The sequence below is a fragment of the Pinus tabuliformis genome, chromosome 8, assembly GCF_031772625.1.
Source record: "Pinus tabuliformis cultivar Carrire ecotype Pingquan chromosome 8, CPIR1, whole genome shotgun sequence".
NCBI lineage: Eukaryota > Viridiplantae > Streptophyta > Pinopsida > Pinales > Pinaceae > Pinus > Pinus tabuliformis.
This window is the reverse complement of record NC_142294.1, coordinates 1,124,598,902-1,124,609,787: the sequence shown is the minus strand read 5'-3', so window position 1 is coordinate 1,124,609,787 and position 10,886 is coordinate 1,124,598,902. Positions and strand designations below refer to the sequence as shown.

General features: G+C 40.4%; 1 pseudogene; it reads left to right on the top strand.

The window, feature by feature from the left end:
• Window positions 1–9,470: 9,470 nt before the first annotated feature.
• On the top strand, window positions 9,471–9,890 carry LOC149239300 (pyrophosphate-energized vacuolar membrane proton pump pseudogene; annotated as a pseudogene).
• Window positions 9,891–10,886: the final 996 nt, after the last annotated feature.

Here is a 10,886-nt window from a genome sequence, read left to right as displayed (position 1 = left end):
AGCTTCACAGCCCAATGCGCAATGCCACCAGCCCAATGCGTAGTGCCTCCCTGATGCACAGCGCTTCCCTAATGCGCAGTGCTAGTGTATTTTTCTAAAGGAAGTTTGGCTATGATGCGTAGCACCAGCCTCCCAATGTGCAGTGCCACTTTTCCTATGCATAGCACAAACTTCAAGGTGATTTTTTACTATCTTCCCGATGTCAAAATTGGGCGTGTGATAGCTTGTTAGAAAGCTTGTCGAGTCTGATTTCTAGAAAATCTTGAATTTGGAGTTCATTTTCCCTATAAAAAGTCAAATCTCCCAAGACTGGTCAAAATATGTAGAATGAGGTTGCCTAAACGCAGAGTGTTGTTGCAGTCAACTTTTGAAGGTCTTCCTCAACTCCAAATTGAGCTCATGATAGCTCATTGGAAATATCTCTCTGTCTAGATATCATTTAAATCATCAAGAAAGTCATTTGAACATCCTAGCTAGGTGAAATCTTGATTTTCCCAAGGTCACTCTTGAAGTGCATCAATCCTCCTTACGCCAATGATGTTTTCGACATTTCTCCCAAACTATGAAACCTGTGTAAAAATTGAAAGAGGTTTTTCTTATTGGGTCAATGATGTAGAAAATCATCTCTCACTTTTTTCAAATTCATCTTTTCTTACTCAGAAACATCATTTGAATAAAACCCATCCCGATGTGTGGAACAGGGGATTTGTGGAAATGAAGGGAAACGAAGGGGATAAGGGGCTTCTAAATTCTTGAGAAAATTTTAAGAAGTAGGGAGGGATGTTAGGAATTAGGGGAAAGTGGAATTTCAAAGATTGAGTGAGGGGAAGGGGTCAAAAACGTCAAAACACAGGCCTAGCCTAGAAAATTGTCAAATTGTAGCAATAAACTAGGGTTTGTGGGAAAATGATGAATTTGAGGAATATGAGTGATGGGAAGCATTTAAGAAGGTATATTAAGGATAGGGGAAGGTGTATGAGCATCATGATACAATTTTTTTGATGATTTGAGCATCCAAGAAAAATTACCTTCAAAACCCTAGGAGAGGGAAATGAGGCTTACCCAAGTACAACTGAAGCACAAACAAGGTGTAAAATGACCCATTGGAACCTAAAATGATGATGACAACTCTTTGAATGATTATACACTAATCTGAATGGTGACATGGACCAATACTTGGAAGACTTTGGAAGGAGTAAAAACAACCCTATACCTAATACCTAGTAACCAAATTTTACTTGAAGACTCACTGAAATGACAAAATTTGACTTTGACACCTTGAGACCACTTTGTAAGAGCTTATTTGATCACTGATGGAAGGCTTCAAAGGTTGAAACTAACATAAACTTTGATGAAATATTTTCTCTTGTTGTTAAAAAGACTTCAATTAGAACTATTTTAAGTCTAATAACAACATAATATTTGTATCTTGAGCAGTTAGACAAACTTTATCCACAGGGATTTGGAGGAAGAGATCTATATGCAACAACCTCAAGGATATGAGGTCAAAGGGAAGGAGAAACTACTGTGCAGGTTGAAGAAGAGCTTTTATGGCTTACAATAGGCTCCAAGGAAGTGGTAACTAAAATTTGACAGGTTTATATCTGAACAAGGTTATACTAGATGTCACTTTAATCATTGTGTTTATTTCAAAAGGAAAAATGATGGCATCTATACTATATTGTTATTGTATGTAGATGACATGCTTGTTGCAGGTTCTAACCGACAAGAAATAAATATGTTCAAAGGAAAATTGGAAAATTCATTTGCAATGAAGGATTTGGGTGCTGCAAAACAAATCCTTGGTATGAGAATAACTAGAGACAGGAAAAATTGCAAATTAACATTGTCTCAGAGTGAGCACATACAAAAGGTGTTGGAAAGATTTAATATGCCAAATGAAAAACTAGTTACTACACCTTTGGCTAGCCATTTCAAACTAAGTAAGGAGATGTGTCCCAAGACTCAAGAAGAGATGGCTTATATGTCTAAATTTCCATATGTGTCAATAGTTTGAAGCTTAATGTATGCAATGATTTGCAGAAGGCCTGATATTGCACATGTAGTGGGAGCTGTAAGGAGGTACATGAAAAATCCAGGAAAAGAACATTGGATGACAGTGAAGTGTATTCTCAAGTATTTGAGAGGTACCATAAATCAAGCGCTATGCTTTGGTGGTTCAAACATTGCTCTACATGGATATGTTGATGAAGATATGGAAGGTGATAGAGATAACAGGAGGAGCACCATAGGGTATGTGTTTACTGTAGGTGGAAAAAATTTCAGTTGGGGTTCAAAATTTCAGAGTGTTATTGCACTCTCAACAATGAAAGAAGAGTATGTTGCTACTACAGAGGCTAGTAAAGAAATGATTTGGTTACAAAGGTTTATGGATGAATTGGGTAAGAAGTAGGAGTTGGGAAGGTTATATAGTGACAACCAGAGTGCCATTCATCTTGCAAAGAACTCAAAATTTCATTCCAAGACTAAAAATATACAATTCAAGTACCATTTCATATGGCCAGTGTTGGAAGATGGAAAAGATACACACAAGGCAAAATCCTGTAGATATTTTTACAAAAGTTGTACCTAGGGAGAAACTAAGATTCTGCTAAGTTTCAAATGGTCTTCAAGTATGATGATGAAGATTAGAAACAACCAAGTCCAAAGTGGAGTCATTATCCAGAAAATGAAGCAACGGTGGAGTTGTTATCATCAACCTCCAAGTGGGAGATTGTTGGGTGTGGAGCCTAAATATCCTCTTTATTCAGAGGTATCACTGTGTTGGACCCTAGTTCGTAATGGGGTGGCAATGTCACCCATCATTTAATCGTCATTAGGGGAGTTCAGGGGGGGTGCGATGATGATTTTATGAGCCTCCCCTAGTGGGGGTTCGGGGGTAGTGCCCCCAAAGCTAAAAATAGATGCAAAATTGCCTTGTAAAATATTGTAATATCATAGTCAAGTTGAGTCGTTCATTAGGTAGATGACCTGATGGTAGAAGTTATGTTTAATTTAAGGTTTTTTCCCCTAGAAAGCAACCTCTCGCTCTATATGAGGGAATTGTATTGCGACTGGATATATGTGTATTCTGAGTGAGAAAGAGAGAGAAGATTGTGTGAGAGTGATGAGCCCCAAAAACGGATAATTTTTGGGCTCATTCAACCTCCTAATTTGACTTAATCCACCATTCTCATTAGTTTATTGCATGTTTTTGATTATTTTTATGTTAATAGAGTGAATTTGGTTAGTCATTATGCCAACAAGTCTAATGGGTGCTTTGTATAGCCTTTTTGGTCAACTTGGAGACAAAATTGAAGGTCTTAATGAGCACTTGGCAGCCAAATTCGTGGGAGAACAAGCTAGAGGATTTGTAGGAAGGTGTCCCCCTCATTTATGGGCCCTTACCTCGAATTCTCCACCATCAGCTCGGAGTTCAAAGGCCACCAAATCAATGAGCACAAGGGCAGCCAAGCAAGTCAAGTAGGACTGCTGTTAACTACAAGTCTTGGGCAGCCAAGTCCCTAAATTTTAGGAGGACTGTTGGGTCCTCAAATTGTATAAATAAGAAGGCTTAGGGCCTCAATTTGGTTAGCTAGGGGGTAGTCATTTTGTAGCCAGTTAGTCATTTTGTTTTAGCCATTAGTTAGCTAGTTTGTAGTTCGATTTTTATGCAGTAGATTAGCTTTGCTTTCAGCTCATGCTCAAGTTCTTCTTGTGGACAGTTTTGATGTAACTTTTCATTTCTTGATTAATAAAGATGGATCCAGCTTTGCACCAGCTCTAAATCGCTCTTGGGAGGCTGTAGTTCTTGGGGTTGGGCCCATCTCAAGCGCCCAGTACCTCCCTTGTTTATATTTATGTGTTTGCTGCATTCTTGAAATAAAATCTGCTCTTTAGATCTTGCTTTGTTATTGTAGTTGGTTTTGATGGGTAACGTAGCTTTTTATGCTTAGAATCGATTGGTAGGAGTTTGTATGCATTTAGATCTTTTGGCATGTTCTTGCTCACGTGATGTATATGGTTCTCTTTTCAAACAAGGCTGCTGTTTATTCATTCATTAACAGTTGGATTGAGTTAGCTAGGACTTGGTTTGTTTGCAAGAATTCATTGATTTGTTTGAATAAGCATTGTGCAAGGCATCTCTATCACCTTCATCACCTCCTCGTTCATCTGAGCCTCGGTCAGGTCAGCTCCTCCATCACCAAGTCTGTTTCTTCATCTCCCATCTGCTCTTTTGCCACGTTGCCCTACCTTCTTCTCCATTGTTGTCTCAACTACCTTAAAGCCAAATCAGCCTTCCACATATCATCTCATCACTCCATCCATCAGTTCCTGGGTCACTTCAGACCCCCATCCTACCTCCATAACCATCCATGCATCTTCCATCAACCATCCATCCTCAAAAATTAAATTCGTAAACATCCTGTAGAAGAATTACAGAACATCCTGTAGAAGACTTACAGAACTTCCTGTAGAAACCCCTGCAGACTTCCTGTAGAAGTTCATAAACACGGTTGCATGGCCTCCAGACTTTGTGAAACTCTCAAAAAGAATGCTAGGGATCCCTTAGACCCTCTCTGTACCTGCCTAACCTCTTCCATGCATTTCATCCCTTGATCCATCCCTGCACAGTGGAAAACTAGTTAGAATCACATGCATGATAATTCCAACAACTTAATCAAAAATACAAAAAGATGTTTTCTTCAGATAGTGATAACTTAGACACATGCATTTTACCTTCCTAGAAGTAATGGCATCTATTCTCATAGTTTGCATTCTCATTTTTGCATCAGTAGGACTAGTTGGTAGAATTAGGGTTTGCTAGGGTTTGCTAGGGTTTGCATTTCTTTTTGGCTTTCAGTTCATTTTTGCAAAATAGATTAATTTCCTTTAAGATAGCCTTCATCCATCATTTAGAAAGCTTCTTCTGAGAGCATATAGAAGTTGGCTTGAGCCCTAGCGGACTTGTGCCAGCTGACCAAGTGACAGCTGCGACAAGAGCTAGTACTTGTGCATACAGCACCGTCGCTTCCAAGTTTGTACGAACTACCGGGTTGATAAATTAGAGATAGGAAGCTCCAGGAGTTGTAGAATTATTGCTACAATACTGGGGCCCACCATATTTTTGGCGCCGTTGCCGGGGAAGCGTCAGAGTATTAGTAATTGTTGCTTTTCTTCTACTTTCTTACTCTTGCCTTCTGCTAAGTAGTTTACTTCATTTCCGTTCTGCAAAAGTAGCATAGATATTTCCTGATTTCATAGATTAGCATTTCCTGCTTTCATAGATTAGTATTTCCTGCTTTCATAGATTAGCATTTCTCGCTTTCATAGATTAGCCTTTCCCGCTTTCCTAGATTAGCATTTCAATTCCGCAATTTCAATTCCGCAAGCGTAGACTAGCATTTCATTCCTGCAATTTCATTTGAGCAAAATAGATTAGTCTTTTCCTGCTTTCATTTCAATTCCGCATGTTCCTTTTAGCGAGATAGTTAGTTGCAGTTCAATTTATTTCAGTTTTGCAAGTAGAAGTAGAAAAAAAAACAAAAATCAAGCAAAAAGATTTCATTTCATGCCTTGTAGGAGTAGAGATAAGTTAGAAAAATGATTGCAAAACACCCCCACTGCTTCACACAGCCTTCTCTCTTCTTCGATGGCTGTGATTGAAGAACCCCTGGGTGGACATCAAGACATATCTGAAGAACCTCTAGGGGAGAAGAAGAAGAAAACATTCCTCTGGAGCAAATGGCTACAAGCAGAGATGTTGGGAGCAACATCTTGTCCAAAGATGAATTTGAAAATCAGATCGAAGATTTCAAGAGTGATATGAGGCAGTTTCTTGCCATGCAACTGGATACCTTGCGGATCCAAAAGAAGCAAGAAGAAGCCAAGAGGGCTTTGGCCATTTTTTGTCCTAGGTGCACTAGAAGGAATCCTAGGAACTAATGTCCATTGTACTCCATAGAAGTGTGTTTTGTCTGTGAAGAATACCATCCTACAGATCAGTGCCCTTCCTTACCCAGAATCAAAGCTGCATATCAAAGAGCCAAAGGAGCCACTGAATCACTCTACTATATGAACCAAAGGAGGCCATATGGACCTAGATCTTACCAACAAGAACTGCAAGGGACACCCGAGACCTATTATGACCCCTATCAAGCCACTTTCATGCCTTCTTGGGGTCCCCCTGCTCATCCTTCCTGGTCTACACCTCCTCCTTGGTCATATCCTCCTTGTTCCTTCACAGATCCATATTATGCCCAACTAGTTGCTCATTCATTTCACTCTTATGCTCAGCCACAGCCTCAGTGGAATGCACCTTATCAGGAGTGGAGGCCCCAGTACAACTCTCATCCCGATCATTTTCCTCCACCACCTGCTCATCCACAACCATCGCCTCCTCCTCCACCAAGACAACCCCAAATGCCTACCCAACCACAATGCCATCCACCTCCATCTCAATTACATCCCTCCACTCAGTTACCCGTAGCACCATTTCCAAAACCATGCAATGGAGCAGCTCAACCAAATTGCAAAGCTGAGGCACAACATGTGCAAATGACTCCCTTTGAGCTCAATGATGTTCACCAAAGCTCAGGAAGAGTGTTGCAAAACAAAGATTATATTGACAACATTGAAGGACCAAAGGAAAAAGAAGATTCAGAAGAGGAAATCATAGAACCATGGGCTGCACGTGATCAAGTGAAGAGATCAGAATCAGAGATCAAGAAAGCTTCCTCATGGTTACCATCAAACCCTCCATGTAGTCAAGAGAGAGATCAGCAAAAAGAGGAAGAAGAGAAAGTCATGTTAGAAGGTGACATGAAACATGATTCATATCAGAAAAAGGACCAAGGATATCAAAGCTATATTGAGACATGGTTCCAGACAGTCACTAAGTTGCAACAGTACTCTCTTCCTCAGCTATGTTTTGTACTTTCAAAGTCAGATCATTTTGTCTCTGAAATTTGGATAGTTGTCAAAGCATGCATTCCGAGCCTTCACATCATTTTGTCTCTAATCTTGATGTGCACATGGCTCCATTGGAAGTATTCTTATACTTGAAAATGATTTTGTTTTTTTCAAGTAGGGTAGGGTAGAAAAAAAAAAGAAAAAGAAAAAAAGAGAAAAAGAAAAAGAAAAAAAAATGAAAAAAGAGGAAAACAGAAATCTAAGGTGAAAACCTCCTCGGAGGCGCCTTAGATTGGCTCATTGATTGAAAACCTCCATGAGGCGGTCAATGGGTTGGAAAAAAAGGATAAAGAGAATAAGATCTTTGGGTGAAAACCTCCCTTGGAGGCGCCCAAGGCAGGCAATTAGGGTGAAAACCTCCATGAGGCGCCCTAGTTGTTTTTCAAAAAAAAGAGAAAAAGAAAAAGAAAAATAAAAGCTAATCTCCATTGAATAATTTCATGTTGCAGCAGTGACATTGCAGGTTGCAAGAAGGACGTTTCATGACAGGAGGAGCACTCAAATCAAGGTCAAAGGAATTTTCTTGCCTTCTACAGGAAGCTCTGTATTTCTACAGGAAACATCCTGTAGAACCTTTGGACGAGCCAAATCCAATTTCAAAAGTGAATCTAATGGTGGGAATCTGTTGATTAGGCCTACAAGCACTTGTGTGTCCATCCCTTGCCTTCATCCATCATTTTTTCACCTCCTTGTGCTTCTCATTGTGCTTCTACAGGAACTTCCTGTAGAAATTGTGGGAAACTAGACATGGATTTCAAAAAGTGGTTTGGCGAACATGGTAGCTTCCTCAAGGGTTCAGAAGCCCTCATGCAATCTTCCAACTCCTCCTCCATCATCTCCATACCTGCATCACAGCCAAAATTCATTTTGTCATCCCATGCAACACATGCAAAGTGCCTTGAAGCAAAAATCTATAGAGCAGAATTTGTTTATGCCATAACTTGAAAACCATGCTTCCATTTGACAAACCGTTTTATGGGGAATTGTACAAGGTTGATGACAACATGCCTGAGCGGTTTCATGCAATTCCGATGCACGGTTTCCAAGAAATCAGCCTCCATCACCATCAACCATTTTTGCATTTTCTCCATATCCGTGCATCTATTTTAAAAACTGTTCCATGGGGAGATGCCCATGGGTGATAGTAACCTACCCAAGAAGTTTCAGCCAATTCCGATGCACGGTTTCCGAGAAATCGACCTCTGAAATCTTCAGCCATTTTCCATTTTTCTCGAAATCCGTGCATCCATTGACCATGAATTTGCTATGGGAGATGCATAATGATGGTAGGAACATGCTCACCGAGTTTCAGATCAATCCGATCTACCGTTTGGGAGAAATGGCAAAAAGAAGTTCTGGTTTTGTGACCATGCAGTAACAGCAGCTTGAACGGGCAGAGTTGAACGTGGAAACGATTGCATGCAGCTCAGATCCAGCCAGAGGACACCTGCACAAGGAAAAGCAATAAAAAATCATTAGCCACGCCCTCATGCAACCAAGGAATCCAAGCATGCAGCAGCAAAAAGATTCACAGCAGCCAGTCGACTTGCAGGTACGTGACTAAACTAATTCCTCTGTTGCATGAATGTTATTCGAGAACTGCGTGAACAATGAGATGGTTGGATGTAGACAAATTGGTGGCCAGCTAACTGGCCACCCTCATCCAGTTCAACAGCACTTGGTGGGTGAATGAGACACGTGCGCTCAGCCATCTCAGGAAGGAAATTGAAAACGGGCAGTGGTGAACAGTTAAACTTCAGCGTGCTTGATGGTAAGTGATTACAGGCAGAGGACTACAGTTCATAATTAGACTACAGTGAGGAACAATACTTCTGGTCGCATGAGGCCACGTACACTTGGCCACTTCTCTCTCTCACGTGAATCACGCCTCAATTAAAGTTGCTCGGCTGAATATTTGCAAGCTTTGGGATAAGAATTGGTTTTAGTAACAATCTCTTCCACTGTAAACCACCATCTAAAAGGTAATTCAGCTTCTAAAGGTGTCTCTTGTTATCCCAAAAAGACCACCAATTCTCAACTGCTTCAATCCGTGCATGTTGCATTCTCTGTGTGCGTTGACATTTTTTTTACAAGTACCTGTGCAACAAAGTGAAAAAATGAACAAGTACTCATGGAACTCCAGAGACGCTGAAAGATTCAGTTGACTTTGTGCAGCACCTTCTTGATAAGTATGAAAAAATTATTAGCATGGCATTTAGCAATGATAAAACTTTCCAAAATGCTTTGAATTCATCATTTGAATTCTTTATTAATTTGAATACAATGTCACCAGAATATATTTCTTTGTTTGTTGATGATAAACTTCGGAAGCGTCTAAAAGGAGTCAGCGAAGAGGATGTAGAAGTAATACTTGACAAGGGAAAACTGTTTCAGATGATGCTGAATCTTCCTGTGCAGCTCTGGTTGTTGCATCCATATCATCATTTGGAAACTCTCATGATCTTACTGCCATGTGTTATCCCTTGCTTATTAGTTCAATGGGTATCATTGCTTGCTTAATCACAACTCTGTTTGCAACTAACATATTTGAGATCAAGGCTGTGAAGGAAATTGAGCTTGCATTGGAAAAGCAACTTATTATCTCCACAGTAGTGATGACTATTGGCATTGCTGCTGTAAGCCTAGTTGCATTGCCTTCATCCTTCACTATCTTCAATTTTGGTGCCCAGAAGGTTGTAAAGAACTGGGAGCTTTTCTTCTGTGGTGCTATTGGTTTGTGGTCTGGCCTTGTTATTGGTTTTGTCACTGAGTACTACACTAGTAATGCTTACAGCCCTGTCCAAGATGTTGCCGATTCATGCAGGACTGGAGCAGCAACTAATGTTATATTTGGGTTGGCTTTGGGATACAAATCTATTATTATTCCCATATTTGCTATTGCAGTAAGCATTTTATGAAGAAAAGAAAGCTGCCGCAGTCGGAAAGTATTGTCATGTCAGGAACAGAAATGTGAATCAAGGTTAACCAATGGAAAAACAGTGATTTAAAGGCCTGGAAACACTTTTTCCCATCCAGCTTTGGCATGCAATATCTATTCTCGGGCAGTTCATTGTACGTGTGTGCTTTTATAATACATTAGACTTGCCATTTGTGTTGGATTCGTCAGCTTTCAGGCAGCATAGTTCAAGGAGAAGGCACCCCCATCCAAGCAAGTAAAATCAGTGAAATTGGTTCTACAGGAAGCTAGCAGACTGTTTCTACAGGAAGCCAGCAAACTGTTTCTACAGGAAGTTTGGAAAAAGGGCAGCAAAAGGAGAAATTGGCCGAGATTTTAGCTAAGGAGGCAGCACCTGTGTTGGCCACCCTAAGCACATCCATCCCCTCCATGAACACTCATTTCTTTCAAGGTTCGGGCACAATTTAGTCACGTTTCAACCTTCTACAGGAAGCTACAGGACTTTCTACAGGAAGTTCTGTATTTTTACCAAAAACATCCTGTAGAAGCCTTTTGGCAGGCCAGAATCAATTATGGAGAGGGATTTGAAGCTTGAAGTCTATTGAGGAGGCATGCAACCACTCTTTTCTTCCATCCTCCACTGTTTTCATCTCCTTTTGCCACCATTGCTGCCATCAGATTGAATATACTTGCACACTCATACCAAGGCTGAGAATTCACTAGAAAAAGGAACAGGCAGTGGGAAGAAGCAAAGAAGCATGGTTTCATGACAGAGAAGAGGGCATCACTTCAGAAGCTTGGCATCATAGGGAAGCCACCAAGGCCATCAAAGATAAGGAGAGAGATTGGTTTCTCAGAGGATGAGCAACACTTTCAGTAGGGGGGTGATGATGAGCCCCAAAAACGGATAATTATTTGGGCTCATTCAACCTCCTAATTTGACTTAATCCACCATTCTCATTAGTTTATTGCATGTTTTTGATTATTTTTATGTTAA